Source organism: Rattus norvegicus, chromosome 1 (assembly GCF_021556685.1).
Source record: "Rattus norvegicus strain SHRSP/BbbUtx chromosome 1, alternate assembly SHRSP_T2T, whole genome shotgun sequence".
NCBI classification, from domain to species: domain Eukaryota; kingdom Metazoa; phylum Chordata; class Mammalia; order Rodentia; family Muridae; genus Rattus; species Rattus norvegicus.
In genome coordinates, this window is record NC_141534.1 from 92,307,581 (window position 1) to 92,319,279 (window position 11,699).

General features: G+C 45.8%; 1 long non-coding RNA gene across 23 annotated transcripts in view; it reads left to right on the top strand.

The window, feature by feature from the left end:
• LOC102549342 (uncharacterized) overlaps window positions 1–11,699 on the top strand; it is a 136,634-nt gene that overhangs the window by 45,191 nt on the left and 79,744 nt on the right. For 11 of the 23 annotated variants that reach the window (XR_015649993.1, XR_015649988.1, XR_015650029.1 and 8 more), the window contains exon 1: window positions 4,651–4,783. The exons of 11 other annotated variants lie outside the window; for them this stretch is intronic. This is a non-coding gene — a long non-coding RNA (uncharacterized LOC102549342). Of the gene's footprint in view, window positions 1–4,605; window positions 4,784–11,699 lie in introns of those variants that run through there. One more of the 23 variants, XR_015650037.1, reaches the window with a different exon arrangement.

An 11,699-nucleotide genomic window follows, 5' to 3' on the forward strand; every position in this document is an offset into this window, starting at 1 on the left:
ACAGATATCTTCAAGTCTGTTATTGTTAACCTAAGTAGACTTTATTTATCAAATGCATTTTATTAAACACGTGTTGTTTTTGATCTAAAAATTTTAGGATAAAAATCATCATATAAAATATCCATCCTAGTCTAAAGTATGTCAGAGACCTGTTGTCTCCTTAGTTTCAAGAGGAGAAAACAGGACCTGATTTTAAATTTCATATAAACGTGCAAGTAAGATTGCCTGTGTATAGGGTTTTTTTTTAACTATTAATATTTTGTCACAAGTTATAAGTTAACATTTTGCTTGGAATTTTACATGTCTCTCTCCCCACCTCCAGCAGTCTTACATATCCTGAGAGAAAGTTTACATTTCGGCAAGAACTTCGAATAGCCATGACCTTGAACATAGCAACACTGTTTTGTAAATAATGACCAAGAAAGGGAGAGAGAGGAAGCCAAGGAGCTGGACATAATCTGCGGTTGTGTTCAGCCACCTTGGTTTTTATATACATTTTTTCAATTAAATAATTAAATAACATGAGAAATGACAGTTAGCAAAGACATGTACCACTTACTATATGAAATTTTTCCTAAGGAGATATTAGACAGTGTCTGGAGACTCCCCACATTGCAGTGTAGCTGGAACCCCTCCTTATTCTTAGCATTTAGCCTGTACACCCTAGATTTCCCCGAAAGCTTTGAGGCCTGTTGTAATTAGGGCTAACTAGTGAGGATGGGTGGCTGAATGCTTAGGTGAAGGCCAGGGGACCTGCTCATCTCCTCTGAAGTGATTCTAACTTCTAACGAGCTCAGCTTAGATTCTTTCCAATAGGCAATGTCCGGAGTTAATAGAGAGACTTGTGGGTTGCTTTGTTTTGTTTTCTTTGTTTTTCAAGAGGAGGTTTCTCTGTGTGGCCCTGGCTGTCCCGGAACGCATTCTGTAGAGCAGGCTGGCCTTGAACTCCCAGAGACCTGCCTTCCTTTGCCTCCTGAGTGCTTGGACTAAAGGCATGTGCCACCATTGCTTGGCTGTTATAGAGAGATTTTTTAAAGGTTTATTTATTTTATAAGTACACTGTCACTGTCTTCAGACACACCAGAAGAGGGCATCGGATCCCATTACAGATGGTTGTGAGCCACCATGTGGTTGCTGGGAATTGAACTCAGGACCTCTGGAAGCACAGTCAGTGCTCTTAACCACTGAGCCATCTCTCCAGCCCCTATAGAGAGATTTTAAGGGTTTGTTTGTGCCTGCAAATGGAGGCAGACAACCTCAAAAGCTTGGTACACTTTTTCAGTCTCATTAAATTGCAGAGTAATCTAAGGATCTGTAACCTACAGACCATGAAACAGAAAACGATAAAAACCAGACTTCTTCAGGAACTCAGAAAATATTAGCAACGTGTTTTTTGTTTTCTTTATGGATTTTGCTTTGAATATTCTTAACCGTATAATAAGTTTATACATCTGAAAGCACAGAAAGTTTGTATTTTAGTTATTTAAATCACACAATATTTTTTCTTGGTCCGTTTTGTTTTCTCTCTTTGTCCTGTAGTCAGGTGACCTTCTCTTCTCTGTGACTCCTGGGAAAAGACCATAGACTCAAGGCAATTATAATTAAAGATGTATGGATTAGTTGCTAGCAGGATGAGCAATCTGCCAAATTTGAGATTGCCACGAGAAAGGGGTCGAGGGAAGGATTTTTAAAGGGGAAAACCGCAAGAAGACCTTTAATATCTACACAAGCAAACAAACTCTGGTCTGTTCTGCCAAGTTAAGAGGTGAATGCAACTCAGAACTATCTTAGGGTATCTGCATGAGCAAGTTACAAGAGACAAAAAAAAAAAAAAAAAAAAAGAAAAGAAAAGAAAAAGAAAAATCATTCAGTCATGTCATTACGAGTAGATACTCATGGCCCTTCAGTTTTGGGTGAGGATCACAGTCAGGTCACTGGGGATGTATCTTCCAGGGGCCGAGGTCTGAGACAAATGGCTGCTGGGTACCAAGATGGATGCCTAGCATACAATGGAATTTCTTTAGGCATCGCAATGCAAGTGAAGTAGTCAACCAAGGAGCAAGGCTTACGTGTTCTGTGTGGGATAAGGAAGGCGTGAGGGTCTTCTTATCAGTGAGGGACAACGTAGTTCTAGTTCTGCCCACTTCTCCCACCCTTCTGCTTTGAACCAAACAGGGTTTGTGGATGCAGTCACCCAGGAAAGCTTCCACGGGGGATGTGGCCTCCTCCAGCCGCTGTCAATATTCTACTCTTCCTCAGCCCTATATAAAATTAGCATAAGGAAGTAACAAAGTATGAAGGATATGAGGGTTCCCACTAGACCCCATTCACAAATACACCATATTCAGATAAATGTGGGTGCCCTAAAATAGTTCACCAGTAATAAATGTATCTAATAATACATTTGTAATTTTTTTATTGTGAATGCATTTTTTGTTACATTGGTTTACTTATATGTAGCGATCAGAGAACAGACAACCTTCCAGAGTTGATTCTTTCTCTTTACCATGTGGGCCCCAAGGATCAAACTCGGGTCAGACCAGGTGGCAATTGGCTCTTATTCTGAGAGCCACTGGGCAGACCTTGTCAATCTACTTAGATTCCTCTGTCAGTATCTGTGATGGTTTGTAAATGCTTGAAAACCATCACAGTATCCAAAGCATTCTGATCACATACCATGTAGGGTGGTAGGCCTATGTAGACCCATGTAGAATAAAGTCAGGTTCATTGACTATAGTCACGCCCGGGTGTTACTGGCTGCTGAATATTTGTATCTATTGGCCTTCTTGATCTCCTTTGCTGTCGTTCCAAGCATGGAGAACTCCGGGTTCCTTCTGGGCTCCAGTTGTGACACAAAGCTCTCATCACACGCAGCCCAGACTGTGAAGGAAGTCTGGTTCACTTCATGAGACTTTGACCTTTAAACAAATCATGCCCCGCCTGCCATTTGTGGACATTCTCCCCAGAACCCAGTCCTGCTTCGTGATTCCCTCCTGTCACCTTCACAGCAAAGAGCTCCTAAACTCCAGTGCTGAGGGTGCAGCCTGACCCGTCTTCTCAGTGACTACTTGGGGGAAATGAGCAGAGGGAAGTTTTTAGAGGCCTGAGTTTCCTTCTGTGGCCAGGCGGTTAGTTAATGATCTCCCAGTAATCCATCTTCTTGGGGAGACCGGGGTCATGGTCCAGCCTCTGTCTAGAGGCTCAGGCCAGAGGGCATGTTGTACACAGAGGAACTTGCCTTTGACCTTTTTTGCTTCAACTTTAAAGTCTAGCAGCTCGTTCTTTTGTCTCCTCCCAGTTCTCACGCTCCAGGTCCTTATGTTACCCATGTCTAGTCTTGGGGTCAAAGTGAGAGTGTCTGTGAGCAGGGAGAAAGAAACCTTGGCATTTACAAGTGAAACGTTCACAGAAGGCTTCCCCCACCATGCTTGTTGCATTTCCTTCCTCTCCCCAGCCATTTCTCAACCTCGGAGTACCACAGCATAGTGTCACCTGATAACCCAAGTGTATGTGCAGGATTCCCTCAGGCCTGAAGCCTCACAGTCTAACAATGGAGCTGGTTACATCTCCTGAATGTGTGTGGGGCCAGTGATCTACAAGTCCAGCCTCTCCTCTGTCTCCATTGACTGACTTTCCTGTTAATGTGTCTGTGTGTTTGAGTTTATGTGTCCCACATGTGCAGTGCCTGCAGGGTCCAGAAGAGGGCGTCGGAGGTTATGGAGCCCATGGAAATGGAGCTACAGGCAGTTAGGAGGAACCATGTGAGTGTTGGGAACTAAACCCAGTCCTCTGCAAATGCGTCCAGTGCTCTTACTACTGAGCTGTCTCTCCAGCTTGAATGCAGAAGGCGTTTTGTTTGTTTGTTTGTTTGTTTTGGTTTTTTGGTTTTTTTTTTTTAACGGCAAGGAGGATATCGTTTGAGATGTAAATGAATGGAACGATTGATAAAAATGTTTAAATTTATTTGTAAAATCTTTTACTTATGTGGCAGCATTTGCACCTACGGAGAGCAGGAAACCTCGCAGGGAAGGGAGCAGAGCACCCAGCTACTCAGTCAGTATCCCTGGTGCAGAGTAGCCAGACTAGGAAGAAAGGCAAAGGAAGCTCAAGAATGGCAGGATTGGAGCGCAACTGCAATAAGGAGGTTATTAGACAGAGGTTGGGGGTCCCTCCCTTGTCTACTGGAAGGAGACTTACCAGCAGGGCCTGTTATGTGTATGCACATAGGCTAAGTTCTGGAGATATAGAGACACATCAAAGGTAGTCTCTACAGGGCTGGCGAGATGCCTTAGTGGGTTAAGATGCTTGCCATGCAAGTCTCGTGGCCTGATTTTGATGCCTCAGACCAATGTAAACATGAGAGGGAAAAGCCAAAGTCGCTCTCTGACCTCCATATGTAGTCAGTGACATGTCCCCTCCCCTTCAATCAAGTCTTCCTTAAAAAGTTAGTTTCTACAAACGTTTAGCTTAACGAAAAGGGAAATATGTAACCAACAAATGAGTTGGGGTTTTCAAAAAGTGTTTCTTTTTCTGCCACTAGGTTGATAAGTAACGTTTATTACCTGCCAACTGTCTTCTAAGTGTTTGCTCAATGATTAATTTCTTGTCCTTTGAGGCAGTCCACCTTAAGTATAAACGGTGATGGTTATTGCTTTATAAAAATCCAACGAGCAGAGACATACTGAGCTTGCCTGAGGTCTCCCCGAGCTGGGGACTCAGGAGCAGGATTCCGGCACAGGTGGACGGGCTCAGCGTCTTGTGCACTTAATCAGTGTGGCTGCAAGTAAGTCATGCAGTGGGCAGACGTGGTGCCATTGCTGCCCTCCTTCCTACCTGCCCTTTGGCCTGGGATGCTCTGTCCAACCTGGTCGAAGGCAGATTGCTATCTCCTTCTTCGCCTGTCCTGGTCACAGGGAGGTGGTTTGCCTAGCTCAGCACTTTTGTTTGTCCAGGTGTCTGACTGTCTGACTGTTTCATCAGCTTCTAGAGAGCAGGGACTTACGTTCCAAATGAACGTGAATGAATCATCTCTCATTCCGGCCTTCATTGTCTCGGGCCAAGTGCGCTCGCTCACCCGTGCCTTTCTCTTCTCTTTGAGTTCCCCAAGCAAATCTGGAGTTTTTAGAAAAAGATTTATTTATGAGTTTGCATATGGGTGCTTGCAGGTACATCCGTGTATCCTGTGTGAGCTTGGTGCCCACGGAGTTCAGAAGAGGGCATCTGATTCCATCCTCGGAACTGGGGTTACGGACGATTGTGAGCCTCCACGTGATGTTGGGATCACTGAACTCAGGGGCTCTGCGAGAGCAGCCAGTGCTCCTACCACTGAGCCATTGCTTTCTTTTTCCCTCTCCTTTTCTTATTGAGAGAGCATATTACGATGCAGTCCTAGCCGGAACACTCTCCATAAACCCTGCTGGGCTTGAACTCAGAGACTTCCTGTCCCTCCTTTCTTCCTAACCTCCTAACCTTCCTCCTTCTTTCCCTCCCTTCCTCCCTTTCTCTCTCTCTCTCCCTCTCTCCTTCCCTTCCTCCCTTACTCTCTCCCCGACTCTCTCCCTCTCTCCCTCCATCCCTCACTTCCTTTCTTCCCTCTGTTTCCTCTTTCTTTTTTAGTGAGACTGAATGGATCTCTCTTTGACCCTGGAACTCACCCATTCCTGTAGGCTGATTGGTCAGGGAGACACTGGACTTTGACCGTCTTTGCTTCTCCCAGTGGCGTGGTGTTACAGCCACAATGCCCTGGTTGTTGTTGTTGTTGTTGTTGTTGTTGTTATTATTATTATTATTATTATCTAATAAGAGCAGGTCTAGGCCCTTATGCTTGCAGGGTGAGCTGTGCTCACGGAGCTGTCACTGGGCTCCTCTTTTTGGTTTGTTGGTGTAATGAGGGCTTGCTAAGTAAGCCTTCAACCTCTCAGAACTTTAACTTTTAGTGGTCAGTTTAAATGCTTGCTGATAGCATTGGCTTGATCCTTTGTCCTCTTGCATTGGATCCTTTCTGCATTGTGTGTGTGTGTGTGTGTGTGTGTGTGTGTGTGTGTGTGTTTGTCTGTGTGTCTATCTGTATATGCATGTGTGTGAGTGTGTATGTATGATGTGCTTGTGTGTGTATGGTGTGTCTGTATATACAGATATGCGTGAGTATATATGTATACACATGCGTGTGTATGGTGAGTGTGTGTATATGTGAACTCATCTGTATGTGCATGTGTAGAGGCCAGAGATTGATCAGGGTGTCTTCCTCCACCTCAATTTTTAAAAAAAAATTTGAGATTTATTTTTATTTGTATGTGTAGTGTGTCACATGCATGCCCCGTGCTCGCAGAGGTCAAAAGAGGGCACCAGATCCCTGAGATGGGCGTGGTCGATGGTTGTGAGCCACCGTGCAGGGCCTGGGCGTCAAACCTGGGTCGCCTGTGCTTCTCACCACGGAGCCGTGTCTCCAGGTCCTCCACCGTGTTTCCTGAGGCAGGGTCTTTCTGTGAACCCAGAGATCACTATTTTACCCAGATAGTCTGGCCGGTGGGGCCTTCAGATCTGTCTGTCTCTACCCTCGGCCCCCTGCTCGGGATACAGGTGCATGCCGCCATGCGTGGCTTTTGTGTGTGCTGGGGATTTGAACTCAGGTCCTCAGCGCTTGCATGGGGGTGCGTTAGAGACCGAGCTGCCTATATGTTCAATTGTATCTGGATGTTGTACAATGTATCAAAAACACCATATTGTACTCCACTAATCTGTACAGTTTTATGTCTTTATATCAATTAAAAATAAATTTCATTTGAAAGAGCCCATGAGTTTGAAAGGAGCTGATGGGGGAGGCTGTTATATAGGGAGGGACTGGAGGAAGGAGAAGAGAGAAATTATTTATAATTATATTTTGGCTATTGCAAAATTTTACTTAAAATATTTACTAAAGGAAGATGAAAGTGAGCAGCCAAATTTGCTGACACTTTGTGTCTCATACACTTGTATGTTTGCACATGTACTTGTATGTGTACACGTGCAATCACATGTATATACATGCAATCATATGTATGCCCATGCACTTACATGAGCACACATGCACTCATATGCACACACATGTATTTGCATGCACACGCCTGTACTAGTATGTACATACATGCATTCTTATGTACATACACCTAGTTGTATGTATGCAAACTTTATGCTTTCTAAGTGTGCCGGTTATTTTGTTTGTTTGTCATTTTTTGTTTGTTTGTTTGAGACAGTGTCTTGGTTGGCTGGTTTGGTTTCCACTATGTAGATCAGAATGACCTGATACTTGCGGTAATCCTCCTGTATCAGCTTCTCAAATACTGGGACCACAGGTGCATAGCACGACCCCCAGCTTTGTGGCACTTTGGCATGACAATAGGACAGAGCGGCAGTCTCCTGTCTCACATTACATCACATTTACGTGTTTGAATCCTTCACCCTGTGTCCTGCAGACCAGGACTCTATGAGGGCTTCAGAGCAGGGTGGCCATGAGGTGCTGTGCTACACAGAGCCCTCGGCTGCTGTCTGCCCCGAAACTAGAATGCTATTCAGATACCGCCTATGTCCACCACTACATTGTCTTGTGGCGGTCGGGATTTGGAAGGTATATTTATGTCTTACACCAGTTTTGATTAATCAAGAAGAGATCGTCTGTGAGGGTAGAATCTACTGAAATATACCTTTCAAAACCAGGGAGTTTTCACTGGCTTGTGTTGAGGGCGGGAGGCGGGATATTGGAGATGTGGGAGGGAGCTTTCCTTTGCTTAAATGGAGGAGACGATAGGCCAAGTAAGACCCTAGATGACTCTCCACCTGTGACCAGGGTAAAGTTGCCCCCAATCTGTCACTGCAGAGAACTGAACCAGTGAAGTAACAAGTGTTATTGAAGCATCTGCACATGGTCCTATTGTGCTGGCTGTGTAGCTCAGTGGATAGCAGCCCGGGGCCTCACATACCAGGGACTGTGAGTTTGATCTCCACCCAAAAATAAGGTGGTGAGGTACACATGCCTGTGACCCTAGCTATTCCAGAGGTGGGGGCTGGGTGATACGGAGTTCAGGGAGTTCAGGCTCAGCCAGACCCTGAATAGTGGAAGAAAATTACAGATCCAGAGGGATGTCACACACACACACACACACACACACACACACACACACATATACACACATGTATATATGCATACACACGTGTGTATATACAGACATGTATGTATATACACATACATATATGTGTATATATACATATATGTGTGTATATAAAATAAACTGAGGTAGAGGAGCATGGAGATGGCTCAGCCTTTGAACGCACTTGCCACCAAGCCTCACGACCTACCCGAGTGGATCCCTGGATCCCACATGGTAGAAGAAGAGAACCGATTCTCACAAGTTGCCCTCTGACCTCCACATTAATGCTATGTCACGTGCACCCCTCCCCATATAAACACATGTATATAGAGAGAAACTGAGGTAAAACTAAAATCTGCCGATGTGAACCGGGGCCGTGGTGCTGTGACGTTGCTTCTGTGGTGCAGGTCTCACTCTCCGAGCCTCCTGCGTGTTAAGCGCGCGTCCTCTCTGGACCACTCTCTAGTCTGTACATTTTTCCCCTTGTGTCACGAGGGTCTTGCTTTGTTGCCTATGCTGGTCTCAAGCTCTTAGCTCAGACGATCCTCCTGCATCGGCCTCCTTACTAACTGGCAGGCACAGACCTCCTCGACTTACAACCTGAGTTTGGTCAATGTGCGATGCCTCTGGACTTACGATGTGTGATCTGACCCTCAAGTCTCTTCGAATCCTTTTGCAGCAGATCCCGCCTTCACGGGTCAGTTCTTTAAAACTGATTAAAACCTTTGTGTGTGTGAGCCTTTTGCCTGCATGCTTGCCTGCGATCACCTGTGCGCCTTGGTGTCTGAGGAGGCTAGGAGAGGAGTTGGAGCTCCAGGAACTGCAGTCATAGACAGTTGTGAGCTTTCAAGTGGGCACCGGGAATAGAACATGGGTCCTCTGGAAGGACATCCAGTGCTGTTTACCTGAGCCATCTCTCCAGCCCCACAAATGTGAATTCTTAGCACTATTAATTAGAATTGTCCACTGTCCACAATGTAGATGGCATCATTTGCTTTTTGTGTGTCTGACTTGCTGCGAATAGCACACTACTGCCGAATTCCACCTTTTCTTAAAATATTTTAATTACGGTGTGTGTATGTGTGTGTGTGTGTGTGTGTGTGTGTGTGTGTGTGTGTGTGTGTACACAGAGGCCAGAAAAGGGTGTTTGATCATCTGGCACTGTAGTCACAGGTAGATTGTGTGTAACTTTAATTTCTTTCAAATCCTATTTTTAATGATGGTTCTTACATGCTTTAACCTCCTTTTACCCCACCACAGGTAGTAGAAAAGAACGGATACGGGGGAAGTGGACCTGTTAGAAAGGTTCTTTGGAGCAACTCCCATGTGAGTTGTCTGGAAATTGGCAGTTCATAGACAGGTTAGCGGGCTGCGGCAGCTCGATCCACTGGCAAACACTTCACGGATACACCAGCCATCCCGTTAGGTAGAATTGGGTAAGCAATAGCAGTGACAGAACCTAGCACAGACAGCCAGGCCTCAGCCTCAGCACGAGTCAGTGGGAGGGACTGATGGGAACACCAGGAGAAGCTCCCTCTCTCAGGAAAGCAAAGATCAGGGAGGACTCAAGACCCGCAAGCGTTGCACAGCCAGCTGTACCGGCAAGCCAAGCTCTGTCTCCACCACTCCATGGAGTCCTGTTTATACCCTCCAGCATCACGTGTCTTGCCTCAGCACGTGCATCCAATTAGTCCGAGACCTTGGAAGTGGCAACAAACTACGGCACACCACCAGAGTTTTTGGTGAGTTTCTCTCCACGGAGTCCTGACAGATGCAGCTCAGCTACATGTGCAATGTGAGGTAAACCAATGCATGTGTGTCCTTAGCAAAGAACCTTGCATCACATGTCCTTTCTCTCGCTTGCCTTAGCACAACATCCTCTCTCCTGCACAACATCCTCTCTCCCGTCTGCTTCAGCTGAACGTTCCTTCACGAGTCTGAGTTAGCCTTCACATCTGTGTCCACTTTAACAAAACCTTCCTTCACGTGCCTGGCCCAGCAAAACCGCATCCAGCTGACTCTCCGAGAACCCTTCGGTTCCACTTCGGTTGTGAGCCGTCTAACGTGTGCTGGGAACTAAACGTGGCCCTTGGCCAGAGCAGCAAGTCTTCTTCACCCTGGGTCCCTCTCAGCACCTCCTCACCTTCCGTTTATTGAGATGGGAATTTGCTTTGTTTAGGGTGGCTTAGACCTGCTGGGCTCAAGTGCTCACCACAGCATCCAGCAAGAATCACAAATTTCATGTTACATGGAGTTATCAATTTCACGGTAGATTAATGGGTTTTTTTGTTTTTTGTTTTTGTTTTTTTTTGTTTTTGTTTTTGTTTTTATTAACTTGAGTATTTCTTATTTACATTTCGAGTGTTATTCCCTTTCCCAGTTTCTGGGCAAACATCCCCCTAATCCCTCCCCCTCCCCTTCTTTATGGATGTTCCCCTCCCCATCCTCCCCCCATTGCCGCCCTCCCCACAACAATCACGTTCACTGGGGGCTCAGTCTTAGCAGGACCAAGGGCTTCCCCTTCCACTGGTGCTCTTACTAGAATTAGATTAGTGTTTATCCTACGGACACATGTTTGTTCAGTTCATCTGATGGTGGATTTAAAAATACATTGGTTATAAATTTATAATGCTGCGAACGTTCATAGGCAAATCTTTGTATATTTATTTTTTATTTTTGGAGTGAGATGGCTGGGTCGTAGACGTGTTTATTTGGCGTGTTGGGAGCGTATCTAACTCTGTTCTAGAGCGATTGAACCAGTGGAGGTCTTCACAGTGCCGCGAGTGTGCAGCGCCTAATCTCACATCCCTCCCTCGCTCATCACACTTGGAAATGTCAGTCTTTAAAACGGAGCTCTTTGTCAACAGTTTCTTCCTGAGGACCTTTCTGTTTGCACCTCAAAGAACAGCTCTCGCCCGTCACGTCCGTCACATTGAGTGCACACGTGTGTTACATCCATTGCACTGTGTGCTCTCTCACCCTCTCATCTCCATCTCTGTGCTTCAAGACTTATCATGTTGAGAAATTCCCTAAATGATGTACGACCCTAGCTAAAAGCCATGGCCCCACTTCTACCTACTCTAGCAGGGAGCCTCCGTCTTGAACCTTGTCACAGTTTCTTTTTTCCACTGATGCGATAATAGATGGAGAAAAGCAACTGAAGGTTTATTTGGGCTCATGGATCAAGTCCGGCCGTGGTGGGAGAGTTACAGTGGGAGGAGCTTGAAGCAGCTGGTCGCATCCGATCCACACCCAGGAAGTGCAGAGAGACAGACGCTTGGTGTCACCCATCCCCCTCTCCGCCTACACAGTCCAGGACACACCGCACAGGGAGCCCCCTCACAAGGAGGTTGAGACTTCCCACTTCAAGTCGTTTAACCAAGACATTCCTCGCAGCCATTCGTATAGGTTAACCTGATTTAGACAATGTCACAGATGTGCCCGGAGGCTTGTCTCCTAGGTGATTCTCAGTTCTCTCGAGGTGACGGCTAGCACTAACCATCACCACTGCCCACTAATAGCATCTTGGTGACCGACATTTGTTTTCCCTTTCAGAACAATTAAATTAGAGTTTGT